Below are 12144 nucleotides of genomic sequence, written 5' to 3'. Positions count from 1 at the left end.
GAGACGTGCGAACCCAGCGTGTGTGACAAGTAGATGCAGAGACCCCAGGGGTGTCCCCCAAGTGGCAGCTGCGAGAGTCTTGCCTGTTTCAGGAACTGGGTGGGTGCCGAAAGCCCTCGCAATACCCTTTGCCTTACAAACACGTGCCTGTCACCTGGAACGGGACTGCACCACATCACCCCCCCCTCCCCCTCCCCCCTCGCTATGAAAGTTTGCATTTTACTTCAATTTTTACCTCTCTAGTACATTTTTGTTTCTAAACAAATTTCTTCCAAATGTATATTCTCTAAAAAAGTAAAGACTGCTAAGTTTAATGGAAGGGTTATTTGGTCTAAGTGTGCTAAAAAAACTGAAACAATAAATCAAGTGGAATCCAAAGTAATGTCTGACTGAGGGGGTCCCCTCTGGCTTCAGGGTACCACCGCCTCCCCTCTGCTATTTAACGTGCGCTCGTCCAATCACATGTTTAAAAGGGGCATATTCAGTTCACCTGAATCCTATATCTGATATCCCAAAACGGGGTCCTTGTTTCAATAGTGCACGTAGCTAGTTTAGTTGTTTCTTTCATTTCTTGTAATTGATTTTAAAAAGGTTAGTGCGCTGCACATTAGATTAGTAGCCTGTTTTTATTTTTTGTTGAATTTTATATCTAAATTTAAACAAATAAATTTGCTAACATTTTATTTCCTACCAGAAAATTAAAAGCAGCTTCATTTCAAACATTTAAATGGCACTAAATTGAAGGAACACTGTGCACGCGACTCCTGGGACCTTGTACCTGGGGTCAGTATCAGAGGCTGGACATAACATCCTCCAGCCACACACTTACAGCTCCGCTGGGATGTAAGCCCGCCCACCCATGTTCTGTACCTAAGAGTGGAAACTAGGATTTTCCACCCATGATCTGCACATGGAAGGTGAGTTAATATCTCCCCCTGCGTCTGTATCTGCGATGATATTAAGAATTTAACACACGTTTATAATCCTAATAGAAGATTTAGGACACTCCACCCCGCGTGTTGTGTAATGGTTTCTAACCCTATATTCTCCACCTGAGATTTTATTTGTAATTTTCGTTCTGTGATCTGTACCTATGGCGTGGAATTCAAAATGTTCACTCACCTTCTACCTGTGGTGAGATTTAAGCATTTCCACCTGTGTTCTGTACTTGGGGTGGGATTTCGGATTTACCACCCACGTTTTGTCTGTGGTAGGATTTAAGCTTTCCCATCTGCGTTCTGTAACTGGGGTGGGGTTTTAGATTTACCACCCACATTCTGTCTGTGCTGAGATTTAAGCGTTTCCACCTGTGTTCTGTTCCAGTGGTGGGATTTAAGAGTTACCACCCACATTCTGTCTGTGGTAGGATTTAAGCTTTTACACCTGTATACTGTACCTGGTGCGGGACTTAAAATGTGCCACCCATGTTCTATCTGTAGTGGAATTTAAGCTTTCTACCTGTGTTCTGTAACTGGGTGGAATTTGCGATGTACCACTATATTCTGTGACGTGGTCAAACATGTGCCACCTGGGTTGTACATCTGGGGATGGATGGGTGGGCTTGCCTTTGTTTCTGCACCGGAGACTGGATGTAAAAACAGCCCCCTCAGTTTGGGACCTGCTATTCGCTTTAATATCTCCCAGAATCTCTTGTCTCATCTCCCACCCGGCTCTGTTTTTGTGAGTTACTCAGAGCTCTTACACCAACGCCTTTTCTCTGGGGTTGGGCATCAGTCCGGCAACCATGGACCTGAAATTAGACACACGGTTTAACTAACCCCTGTTTTCTAGTCTCAGATTCAAGTAAAGATCGCTTATACCAAAGATCAAAAAATCCAACTCCAACGCGTAGAATTTGATATTAAATGTTCAACCGTGTTCTATTCTTGCAATTAGATGTAAAATCTTCCACCTACGTTCAGGTTTGATTTAAAATCCTCCCTCAGGTTTCACTCCTGGAGTATCGTTAAAAATGAAAAATGAAAACAACGAGGAGCAGGCAACATTTTTTGCAAAAACATGGATACCCAAGCATAGACTGCCTAAATGCCAACCTTACAAAGTATATATCTACACAAATGTGGACCTTTGCGCAATCTTTCCATCAAGCAAGTTCTCCAGATAAACTAGACCAGCGGTTAGAAGAAAAACTCTCTCCTAAAGCATGCGGGAAGTGAGTCTGGCTACATTTGTGAGTTATAGAGCTCACACTTGTTTATGTTTATGTTTGTTGTAATTTATATAGCGCTAATCACCCAAAGTCTCTAAGCGCTTGCATTTAGACAACAGACAATCAAGGTAACACTCTGAACATTTGGACATTTGTTGTCGCTAATGAAGATGCAAGATCCGGATATTGCAAGTCTATGTTTGAAACCGATGAGTTCGCCTTCCATGTCTTCCACGTGTCTATGTTTGACCGATGAGTTCGCCTCCCATGTCTTCCACGTGTCTATGTTTGACCGATGAGTTCGCCTTCGATGTCTTCCACGTAGCTGTGTCATTGTCCGCCTGCGCTCTCAGTCTGCACCTCGGGTGCTACACAAAGGCTTCGCTTCTCTTATTGCCCCTGTTTGAGTCAAGATCCCACTTGAAAGCTGGGAATGGGTGTCGGATCCTCCTCTGTGCTCTGCACGTTGATTCAATCAATCAATCAGGGTTGGTAAAGCACAACTATTCACCCATGAGGGTCTCAAGGCGCTGGGGGGCGGCTCCGTTGAGTGCTGGGGTCATCCAAAGAGCCAAAGATTGGGCGTTAGACCTTTCTCCGCTTTCCTAGCCTACATTTTTTTTTTTTTTTTACATCCATGCTTTGTACCTGGGATTTAATTAGAAATGCTCCACCCTTGCTCCACACCTCGGGTGGAAAATAGCATCTTTGTTATGTTATGGTATGTTATGTTATATAATCTTATAAAGCGCACTCTCACCCCGCGGGTATCCTGGCTTTCACTCATGCATTACTCCTGGGAGTAAACATTTTTTCCCTCGTAGCTGCTATCAATTGGATTTTGTCAGTGAAGGTCCAGCGGTGTTTCACATCCGCAATATCCACACCTTTTGTACACCTGAGTTGTGACGGAAGAGTGTTGACTTGCGCGTTGTCCCTCTATTGCATTCCTGCATTGGGTGAAGTCCTTTCACAGGTGCTGCAGCCTTGGGTTGGGTGCGGTGTTTTCTACCTGTGCTATGAACCTGGTTTGGGGGCCTATATTTCATCCGCGCCTGCTACCTTAGTATGGTGTGGCAGGCAGGGCTTTAAATGGGCTGGGTCCTGCCGGTGCTGAAAGAGGTGCTGAGACGGGTCCCTCTCGGACTCACTCTCAGGGTGAAGAATACATCTCAACTCTGCAGCAGGACCCCTGCTCAAAGCCCTTGAGGTCACTTCAAAGAGCTCCTTATAGTTCTTGCTCAGTCTTCTTCAATAGTCTATACAACGAAGTCATAGTTGTTGCTTATTTCTCTTATGCAACTAACAAGCATTGACAAAGTCAATAGTCCTGGCTTGTTATCGGTTGAATGCCGTCTTGTTGTATTATATATCTGGATGCATTGACAGAAGTCGCAAATTATCAGTGGAGTGGCACACTATGGTAATCACACTTTTTTAGCTTAGGTGTTTTAAGCCACGCCACACTTACATCGGCCACGCCCCTTTGAGAGACTCCCCCTCCCCCCCAGTAAAAGCCCTGTTAGCACCTTTCACCTGTGCTGTCTACGTTGGTTCGGAATGTCCTTCACGTGAAGTGTGTACCTGGGTTGGGAGTGCCCTCCACCTGCGCTGTGTACCTGGTTTGAGAGGGCCAGTTGGCTGTGCTCTGTACCAGGGTTGAGTGTAGTCGCACTACTGGTGCCAGGGGCTTAGGTTGTGTGCTGTACCTTCCACCTTTGCCTGTGCCCGTGATGGGTGTACCCGTCTCCCTTTAGTGCTGAATGTCTAGCTTGGATCCGGAGTTTGTCACGTGTGGTGGCTGGGCGTTGTGTGTACAACTGTGCATGGTTTCTGCCACCTTTCACTAGGTTGGTTGTGGTGTTTGTCACGTGTGGTGGCTGGGCGTTGTGTGTACAACTGTGCATGGTTTCTGCCACCTTTCACTAGGTTGGTTGTGGTGTTTGTCACGTGTGGTGACTGCATGGCTTCATTATAATGGCTCGCACTTGTGCCAGGCGCCTGGGCGTGGTGTGTACACCTGTACACAGGTTAGGTGTGGTGTCTGCCACCTTTCACTCGGTTGGTTGTGGTGTTAGTCACGTGTGGTGACTGCATGGCTTGGTTATTATAATGGCTCGCACTTGTGCCAGGCGCCTGGGTGTGGTGTGTACACCTGTGCATGGTGTAGGTGTGGTGTCTGCCACCTTTCACTAGCTTGGTTGTGGTATTTGTCATGTGTGGTTGCTGCATGGCTTCGTTATGATGTCTTCCACTTGTGCCAGGCGTCTTGGTGTGGTGTGTACACCTGTGCACAGGTGAGGTGTGGTGTCTGCCGTCTTTGAATAGGTTGGTTGTAATGTTACCCACGTGTGGTGGTTGCATGGCTTGGTTGTAGTGTCTCCCATGTGTGTCAGGTGCCTGGGAGTGGTGTGGTGTGTGTAGCATGGTTTAGGTGCGGTGTCTGCCACCTGTGAGTCGGTTGGTGTGCTGTTTCTCACGTGTGGCGCCTGTATAGCTTGGGTGTAACGTCCCCCACGTGTGCCTGGGTGTGGTGTGGTGTTGTGTGTAAACCTATACATAGCTTAGGTGTGGTGTCTATTAGTTGTGTGTCTGGGTTTGGAGTTCAGACCTCTGTTCCGCTGTCGCTGGGCTCGCGCCCCGCCCCGCCACCCATCAATGCACCTCACAGGTCCTTTAAGCGCCATCTCCCTCCTCCTCAACTGGAAGCACTATCGTAACTTCTCTGAACTCACAGCGATTGCACGAGACCTCACCCGCTGCGAGAAACGCACTCAAGCAGCCCCTTACTTCCTGCTATAAAACCCCCTACCCACCTCCACGGTACAACCCCTCGCCCCTTTATCCTCGTGCCCACTCAATACTCCCCAGAAAGTTTGTACTCACAGTTTGATCTCAGGGTCTGTCCAGAGCCCTCCCTTCCGCCTGCGGTCTCTGGGTCTTCTCGGAGGCTGGGCTCGTCCCGGTGGCTGGTGCTTATCTCGGAAGCCGGTGTCTGTCTCGGGAGCCGGTGTCTGTCTCGGGAGCCGGTGTCTGTCTTGGGTGCCGGTGTCTCGTCTGTGGAACGGCTTCTCTTCTTTTTCTTCAGCTGTTCTCGTGTCTCAGGGACGGGACTTTTTCCGCCTGGACAGGTGTCTGTTTTTTAGTTCTGTTCTTCTGTCTCAGGGGAAGCTGGCAGGGGGCAGCTATCTCTGTCTCGGGGGAACCTCTCCTCTGACAGGGAAGGCTTCCTCTTCTGGGGGTATGAGGGTGCTGGATTTCCTTGGTGCCCCCTCCCACTATTAGCAGCCAAGCCGGAGAGAGGGTGGAGACACGAGAGGCTTGCAGGATGGAGAGAGGAGAGCAAAGAGGTAAAAGGGAGACAAAAACTGAGGAGGGAAGAGTGACAGAGAGAGCGGAGGAGGAAGAGTGACTGGAGAGAGCGGAGGAGGGAAGAGGTGACTGCGAAAGTGAAGGGCGGAGGAGTAAAGACAACTGACTTCAGAGAGAAGGAGGTGTTACAAAGTAGGGTGTGAAAGAGAGAGGGTAGGGGCTACAGAGAGGAAGGGAAGCAAGGTGCTGTTTAAGCAGAGAATGCAGCAAGAAAGGGAAGAGTTAAAAAGAGAGGATGTCTATAGAGACGTTACAAGAATGCGGAAGTGGAAGAAACGACGCTGGAAGGAACAGGGACTGACGCGACAATTAAAGAGAGGGTGGAGGGAGTTGTAAGAAAAGTAGAGAGAGCAGGACAGGTGGAGCACACAGAAACAGGCAAATGGGGGAGGAAGGAGGGAGTAAAGGCAGGATATCGGAGTTGTAGTACAGTAAACCCAGGGGAAGGTGAACTATCAGGGGATGGAATAAAGAGAAGGAAGGAATAAAGACAGAGGAGGGAAAAAAGGCTATCGGAGCAAAAAAGTGTAGGGGAGGACGAAGATGAGGGAATTAAGCAAGGAAGAAAACTGAAAAATGGAAGATAGGAAAGAATAAATGAAATGGGGAAATTAAATATGAACAGATGGTGTCAAAGAGGAGAAGAGAAGGGGAAGGTCGGAAGTGCAAGGAAGAAATAAGGAAATGAAAGGGGTGGGGGTAAAGGATGAAAAGAAACAGAGAAGTGAAGAGGAAGGAATACAAAGTGGGGACTGCACAGAGGTCGGGGCAGTGAGTTGAAAGATGGAGTGGCTACAGAGGAAGTGATGGGGCTCAGAGAGGAAGTGGGCAGAGAGCCGGAGGGGGCATGCAGCCCCGAGGGAGCCCCGAGGTGGTAGAAAACCCTCGGTACCTTTGGTGGTGAGGAGGATCCGCGAACCCGAGGGAGTCCGACGCCCCGGGGTGCCCGGAAGGAGCTGGAAGCCAGGAAGGGGCAGAGAGCTGGTGGGACTGCGGGGGGAGCAGAGGGTCCGGGGGGTGCCCGGGGGGAGTCCGGGGGGACCGGAGCGGACAGGCGGCGCAGCGGCTTGCAGCGGGAGCTGTGAGTGTGTGCGCGTCACTCCGAGCCTGGCTCGCCTCTCCCCGCTCCCAGCAGACGCCTATATGTGGCCCCGACACAGCCCCGGCCGATCGATGCTATATAATTCTCCCAAACTCGGAAAATAAAGTTCATAGCTGATCAAATTTGAAAACAGATGTCGAATCGCCCTTCCAAATAGGATTCGATCCCTCTGAATGGGCTGTGGATAATATTTAGCTGGCACTTGATGAAAATGACTGATTTCATTTACGGGAGGGGGGAGGGGGCTGAGCGGAGGGGAGATAAAAAAAAACTTGTTTGCTGAAAATGGGATTTTTTTTTTCTCTTTCTTCTTTTTGGCATCAGGAGCCCCAAAGTGTGATGGATGGACAGGGATGTCGTGCGCATGCGCCCTGGGCCCGTGGAGGGGGGCAGTGTGACCAGCAGCCTCCCAAAAAATAAATATATATAGCCAGTAAATGAGAAATGTTCTTGGAGAAGCCGCTTTCTACATTCCCTGCCTGCAATAACAATTACTTATCGACCGGCTGCCGGCTCCAGAGGTGCAGAGCTGGCCTGCACCCGGGGCCTTCTCGGCCCCTCCCTGCTGGGCCGAGGGGGCTGGGGGCCCGAGATGGCAAGTCTCGAGCACATGAGGCGTGGAAGAATGCCAGGCGCCCGTGCCCAGATGCGCCCCCCATTGGCTAGCACCCCCTCTCACTGCTTCTCTTTCCCTTCAGGGCCTGCTCTTGAATCTATCTATCTATCTATCTATCTATCTATCTATCTATCTATCTATCTATCTATCTATCTATCTATCTATCTATCTATCTATCTATCTATCTATCTATCTATCTATCTATCTATCTATCTATCTATCTATCTATCTATCTGTCTGTCTATCTGTCTGTCTGTCTGTCTGTCTGTCTGTCTGTCTGTCTGTCTGTCTGTCTGTCTGTCTGTCTGTCTGTCTGTCTGTCCGTCCGTCTTTGTCTCTACTGCTTTATGTCATGAGTAATTCTTTTTCTGCCTCCCTAGGCCAGGGTTCGCTCAGCCAATGTATATGCGGAGGTCTCCGCCACTGGTGAGTGAGTAATATGAATGAGTGCCCATGAGAACTTCTGGAGTCCTCCTTCCCATACTTTAGAGCATCATGCGTGCTTCTGTTATATTATGTAATAGAGCGCGCTATCACCTGGGAGGATATCCCGGCGCTGAGCATGTGTGCGTCCAGGCACATCTAGGGGCTAGTGGGGCTATTCGAAAAGCCAGGTCTTCCGCTTCTTGCAGAATAAGAGTGGGGTCAGGCTCTGATGTGCGGTGGCAGGCCGCTCCATGCTTTACACCTTCATGCATACCTCTGTTGTGTTAAGTAGTAGAGCGCGCTATCACCGGGGAGGGTTTCTGGTGTTGAGTAGGTGTAAGCGTACCCCAAACTTGGGCGTACTGAGACATCTCGAAAAGCCAGGTCTCCCGCTTCTTGCTGAATAAGAGTGAGGTCAGGCTCTTATATGTGGTGGGAGGCCGTTCCACGCTTTACAGCTTCATGTATGCCTCTGGTATGTTAAGTAGTAGAGCGCACTGTCACCAGGACAGTTCCTGACATTGAGCAGATGGGAGCGTCCCCCAACCATGGGCGTTCTGAGACGTCTCGAAAAGCCAGGTCTTCCGCTTCTTGTAGAATAGAGTGAGTTAAGGCTCTTATGTGTGGTGGCAGGCCGTTCCACGCTTTACACCTTCATGTATGCCTCTGTTGTGTTAAGTAGTAGAGCGCGCTATCACGGGGAGGGTCCCTGGCATTGAGTGGGTGTAAGCGTACCCCAACCTTGGGCGGTATGAGACGTTTCGAAAAGCCAGGTCTTCCGCTTCTTGTAGAATAGAGTGAGTTTAGGCTCTTATGTGTGGTGGCAGGCCGTTCCACGCTTTACAGCTTCATGCATGCCTCTGTTGTGTTATGTACTAGAGCACACTATCGCCAGGACAGTTCTTGGCATTGAGCAGATGTGAGCGTACCCCAAGCTTGGGCGTTCTGAGACGTTTCGAAAAACCAGGTCTTCCGCTTCTTGTAGAATAGAGTGAGGTCAGGCTCTGATGTGTAGTGGAAGGTCGTTTCATGCTTTAGGAGCGATGCCGAAGGTTTGACCGCCGGATCTGGTTTTCTGTATCCATGGGCTGTGTGCACGTAGGAGACAGGACGAAGGGAGGTATCTGGAGGGTTTGTGAAAGCAGATACGATTGTTGGGTTGTGCTGGGCCAGTTTTTTGTAGTGCCTTGAAAGTGCGGGTGAGGAGCTTGAGTTGTGCTCGCTGTCCACCCTTTTCACCATCTTCCTGTGAAGCTTCCCATGTGCGCGCACACACTGTTCTACAATATTTGTGTGCGGACAATGCACCATTTTCAGTATAAGCTGGCCTGTGATTATCTCCACACATACAAATCAAATATATTCAGGCACTGGTACCGAATTTAGAACCTCAGACCACTCCAGTGAGTGCAACAGTAGGGTAAGTGTTGGAAAGTGTAAGGGTACTATGCATTGTAATGGTATGCATTGGAAGGACTGTATTGTGGGTTAGCCACTCCCTATTTACAACACTAAGTTAGCATAACCGAGCCAACTGTTGGAAAGCCAGCTTGCCGTTTCTGCTGCTTTGCACGCGACACTGTTGTTATATGTTATTCATTTTAGAAATGCTTACTCGACTTTGCCTTACAGGATAACAGTTTATTGTTTAACATTCTTAACAGTGTGCTGCGACCTTCATCTGTACCTCATGTAAAGAACAAGGCTAGGACACTAGACGGTGCAGAGTGTTGTGTTCAGATTGATCGTACCACTTTTTAGACATATCATACATGCAGCTGCCAATATCTGAAGGACAAGAGCCTTTAATATTACAGGACAGAATGTTTTAGATTCATTCGAACAGAAGAGCTGATGCATGAGAGAGCCCAGCTGATCTTGTGATGTGATTCTACTAAGCTGGTCTATACGGTATGGGGTTCCCCCTGTTAGCCTAAGAGACCTTCTAATAGTATAATAAACCTATTAGTTACTAGAGAAAGGAGTGTGGCTGTTTACCACTGTCATTATTATTATGATTGCTCCTTTCATTGTGTATGGTATTGTAACAATGCTGATGGTTCTGATCATAACCATTTGTCTGCTAGTGTTAGCCAAAGTACTGCATCTTAGGGTACGAGGTTTATAAAATAAACTCTTTAAACTTTACCGTGTCTGTATTATTCTGTTGTGGACTGCTAAATAAGTACAAACAGGTATTTCGGATTCCCACCACTCCTGAGAAATATCTAAGTCGCATGTTCTGGGTTGTCTATACATTGGGACCGCCTAGCTAGATCTAGGCTAACGAATGGGACACTAAGCTAGTCGGATATGGGGTTCTTGGTTCTGAGGGGAGTTTCTGGTACACCACAATTCTCTGAGGTCCTGGTTCCCTGCGCATAGTTCTGTGCATAAGCAGAATCCCTGCAACAGGACTTTCGATGTAATGCCTGCGTTGTAGTGACATGCGTTGTAATGACATGAGTTGTAGTGACATGCGATGTAATGGCTGCGTCGTAATGACACGCGATGTACAGGATGTTGCGATGTAATGACTGCTATGTAAAGGTAGTGCGATGTAATGACTGCGTTGTAAAGGTTGTTTCCCATGTACCTGAGATGGTACCCAGGCAATGGCCGCATGTGGGTTTGGAAATGTCCTCTGCACGGCACAGGGGAGCATGTGGCCCATTCTGTGTGAAACTGTTGAAAAGTCACATTATGGCTTGGAGTTTGCCTCAGGGAACATTTGTGTAATCACGTGTATTCCATGAGGGCTCCCATTTAAATGTGTGTGAGCCCAGCGCTTGGCCCTGAAGCCTTTTGAGACTGAGGGACTGGCAGTGGTGGCAGCCAGTTGTTAGCTTGGGATGGGCAAACCCCTTCTGCCGCTCACCATCACAGGAGTGATGCTTACTGGTCTCTCCCACTAACGTGTCTGCCAGTTCCCTGGAACCTGCTCCTTGCCTCTATCCGTGTGGGACATGGTTGGAGAGTGCATGTTTAATGTTCATATGTGTGGCAGGGTGAGTGTGGTGTGTGCTGAACTTCACTGTATGGAGAAGTTCCTTCTTCTTGAAACCCCTGTGTGACTGGTTCACAAGATGGAGGAAGGAGTGGACCTGTCAGATGGAGGGAAGCCTTGGAGATGTTCTGTGTCTGGGCCTTGAAGAGTGCTGGGTCCAGTTGATGGAGGATGGCGGGGGGGCAACCGTTCCTTGAAGGGTATCCCTAACTCTCCCTGCTTCCCCTTTCTTGGACAGTTTTACTGCAGACAGGTTTGTGTAGCGGGCGTTGATAATGTCTCTCTCTGCTTTGAGCCTCTGTATTCCACCTCCTATCAGAGGACCCCAAACTCACCCGGCTCCTGCTCACTGTGCACGTACATTGGTTTTTGGTGTTTTCAATTTCTGATATATGTAATGTGTAAATCCTTGTGCTTACTGTCGTGATGCACATATTGAAAGTGCCTGTCTTTGCATACTATGTTTAGTGAAATTACATTTTTAATTGTAAAACATGTTTGTATAATCTATTGTTTATGTTTTATGCTGTAGAAAATAAAAAAATCTTTGTTGGTGAAATGAGTTAAGTTTATTAAACACTGAGAGACATTAAAGTAACTGATAAAAATACTCAATATTTTTGAGGTTCGTGTTTTGATGAAACCAGTGTTTTCACCTTTTGTCTTGTGAGCTCTTCTAGTAGTTTCTATAATGGATGTGTGTTGAATTGCCATATGACTTCATTGGTTTTTTTCTCTGTCTTGTGTACACTGTTGACACCAATAACTTTGTTTGCAAACTTACATGTATATTCTCTTGCACATTGCAGCCCTGAGGAAGCCTGTGGCAAGGTGAAACGCGTTGGCTGCGCTTGCTTGCATACTTTGATGAGGAATGAGAAAAAAAAAGGCAGTCACAAAGGATTTATTCATCCTGTTCTGCTTTTGACAAATATCTTTTATTGTACCCTCTATTTTATGTTCCCTGTCTATTATGTATCGCGGTTTGGGTAGTTGCTGGTGATAATGTCTCTCTCTCCTTTGCGCCCTTGTTTTCCACCTCCTATCAGAGGACACCAAACTCACCCTGGCTCCTGCTTGTTGTGTAAGCCAAACATCATGGCTGGAGCAACCTGTGTGAGACTCTATAACATCCCAAAAGCTAGATGGAACCCAGAACAGAGAGGTGCTCTGGAAGTCACATCTGTACCTGCCGGACAAGGATACATGCTGAGAAGAAGCTTCAGGTCAGTGATTCTGGGATTCTCTCACTAGCCAGTGTGTTTTCCCAACATAGCAGTGTGGGTGAGAAGATTTCTAAGTTCCCGGGGTGGAGTCTTTGAGGACCAGCCCTCCTTTCAGGCTGGGAATAGAACCTGTAGTCCAAGTTCCTGCTGGAAGCGTGGGTGGACCCGCCTGAAGAAGGAAGCCACGCTTGCTGCTACAACGAACGAGCTGCAGGTACCGTCGGC

General features: G+C 48.1%; 1 protein-coding gene across 1 annotated transcript in view; it reads right to left on the bottom strand.

The window, feature by feature from the left end:
- ERFL (ETS repressor factor like) overlaps positions 1 to 5725 on the bottom strand; it is a 378500-nt gene extending 372775 nt beyond the window's left edge. The window contains exon 1 of the mRNA XM_085614239.1: positions 5057 to 5725. The gene's annotated coding sequence lies outside the window, so the exon portion shown is untranslated. The remainder of the gene's footprint in view (positions 1 to 5056) is intronic.
- Between the last annotated feature and the right edge of the window lie 6419 nt (positions 5726 to 12144).

The sequence above is a fragment of the Triturus cristatus genome, chromosome 7, assembly GCF_964204655.1.
Source record: "Triturus cristatus chromosome 7, aTriCri1.1, whole genome shotgun sequence".
NCBI lineage: Eukaryota > Metazoa > Chordata > Amphibia > Caudata > Salamandridae > Triturus > Triturus cristatus.
The sequence above is the reverse complement of the archived record's forward strand: the minus strand, read 5'-3'. Positions and strand labels throughout refer to the sequence as shown.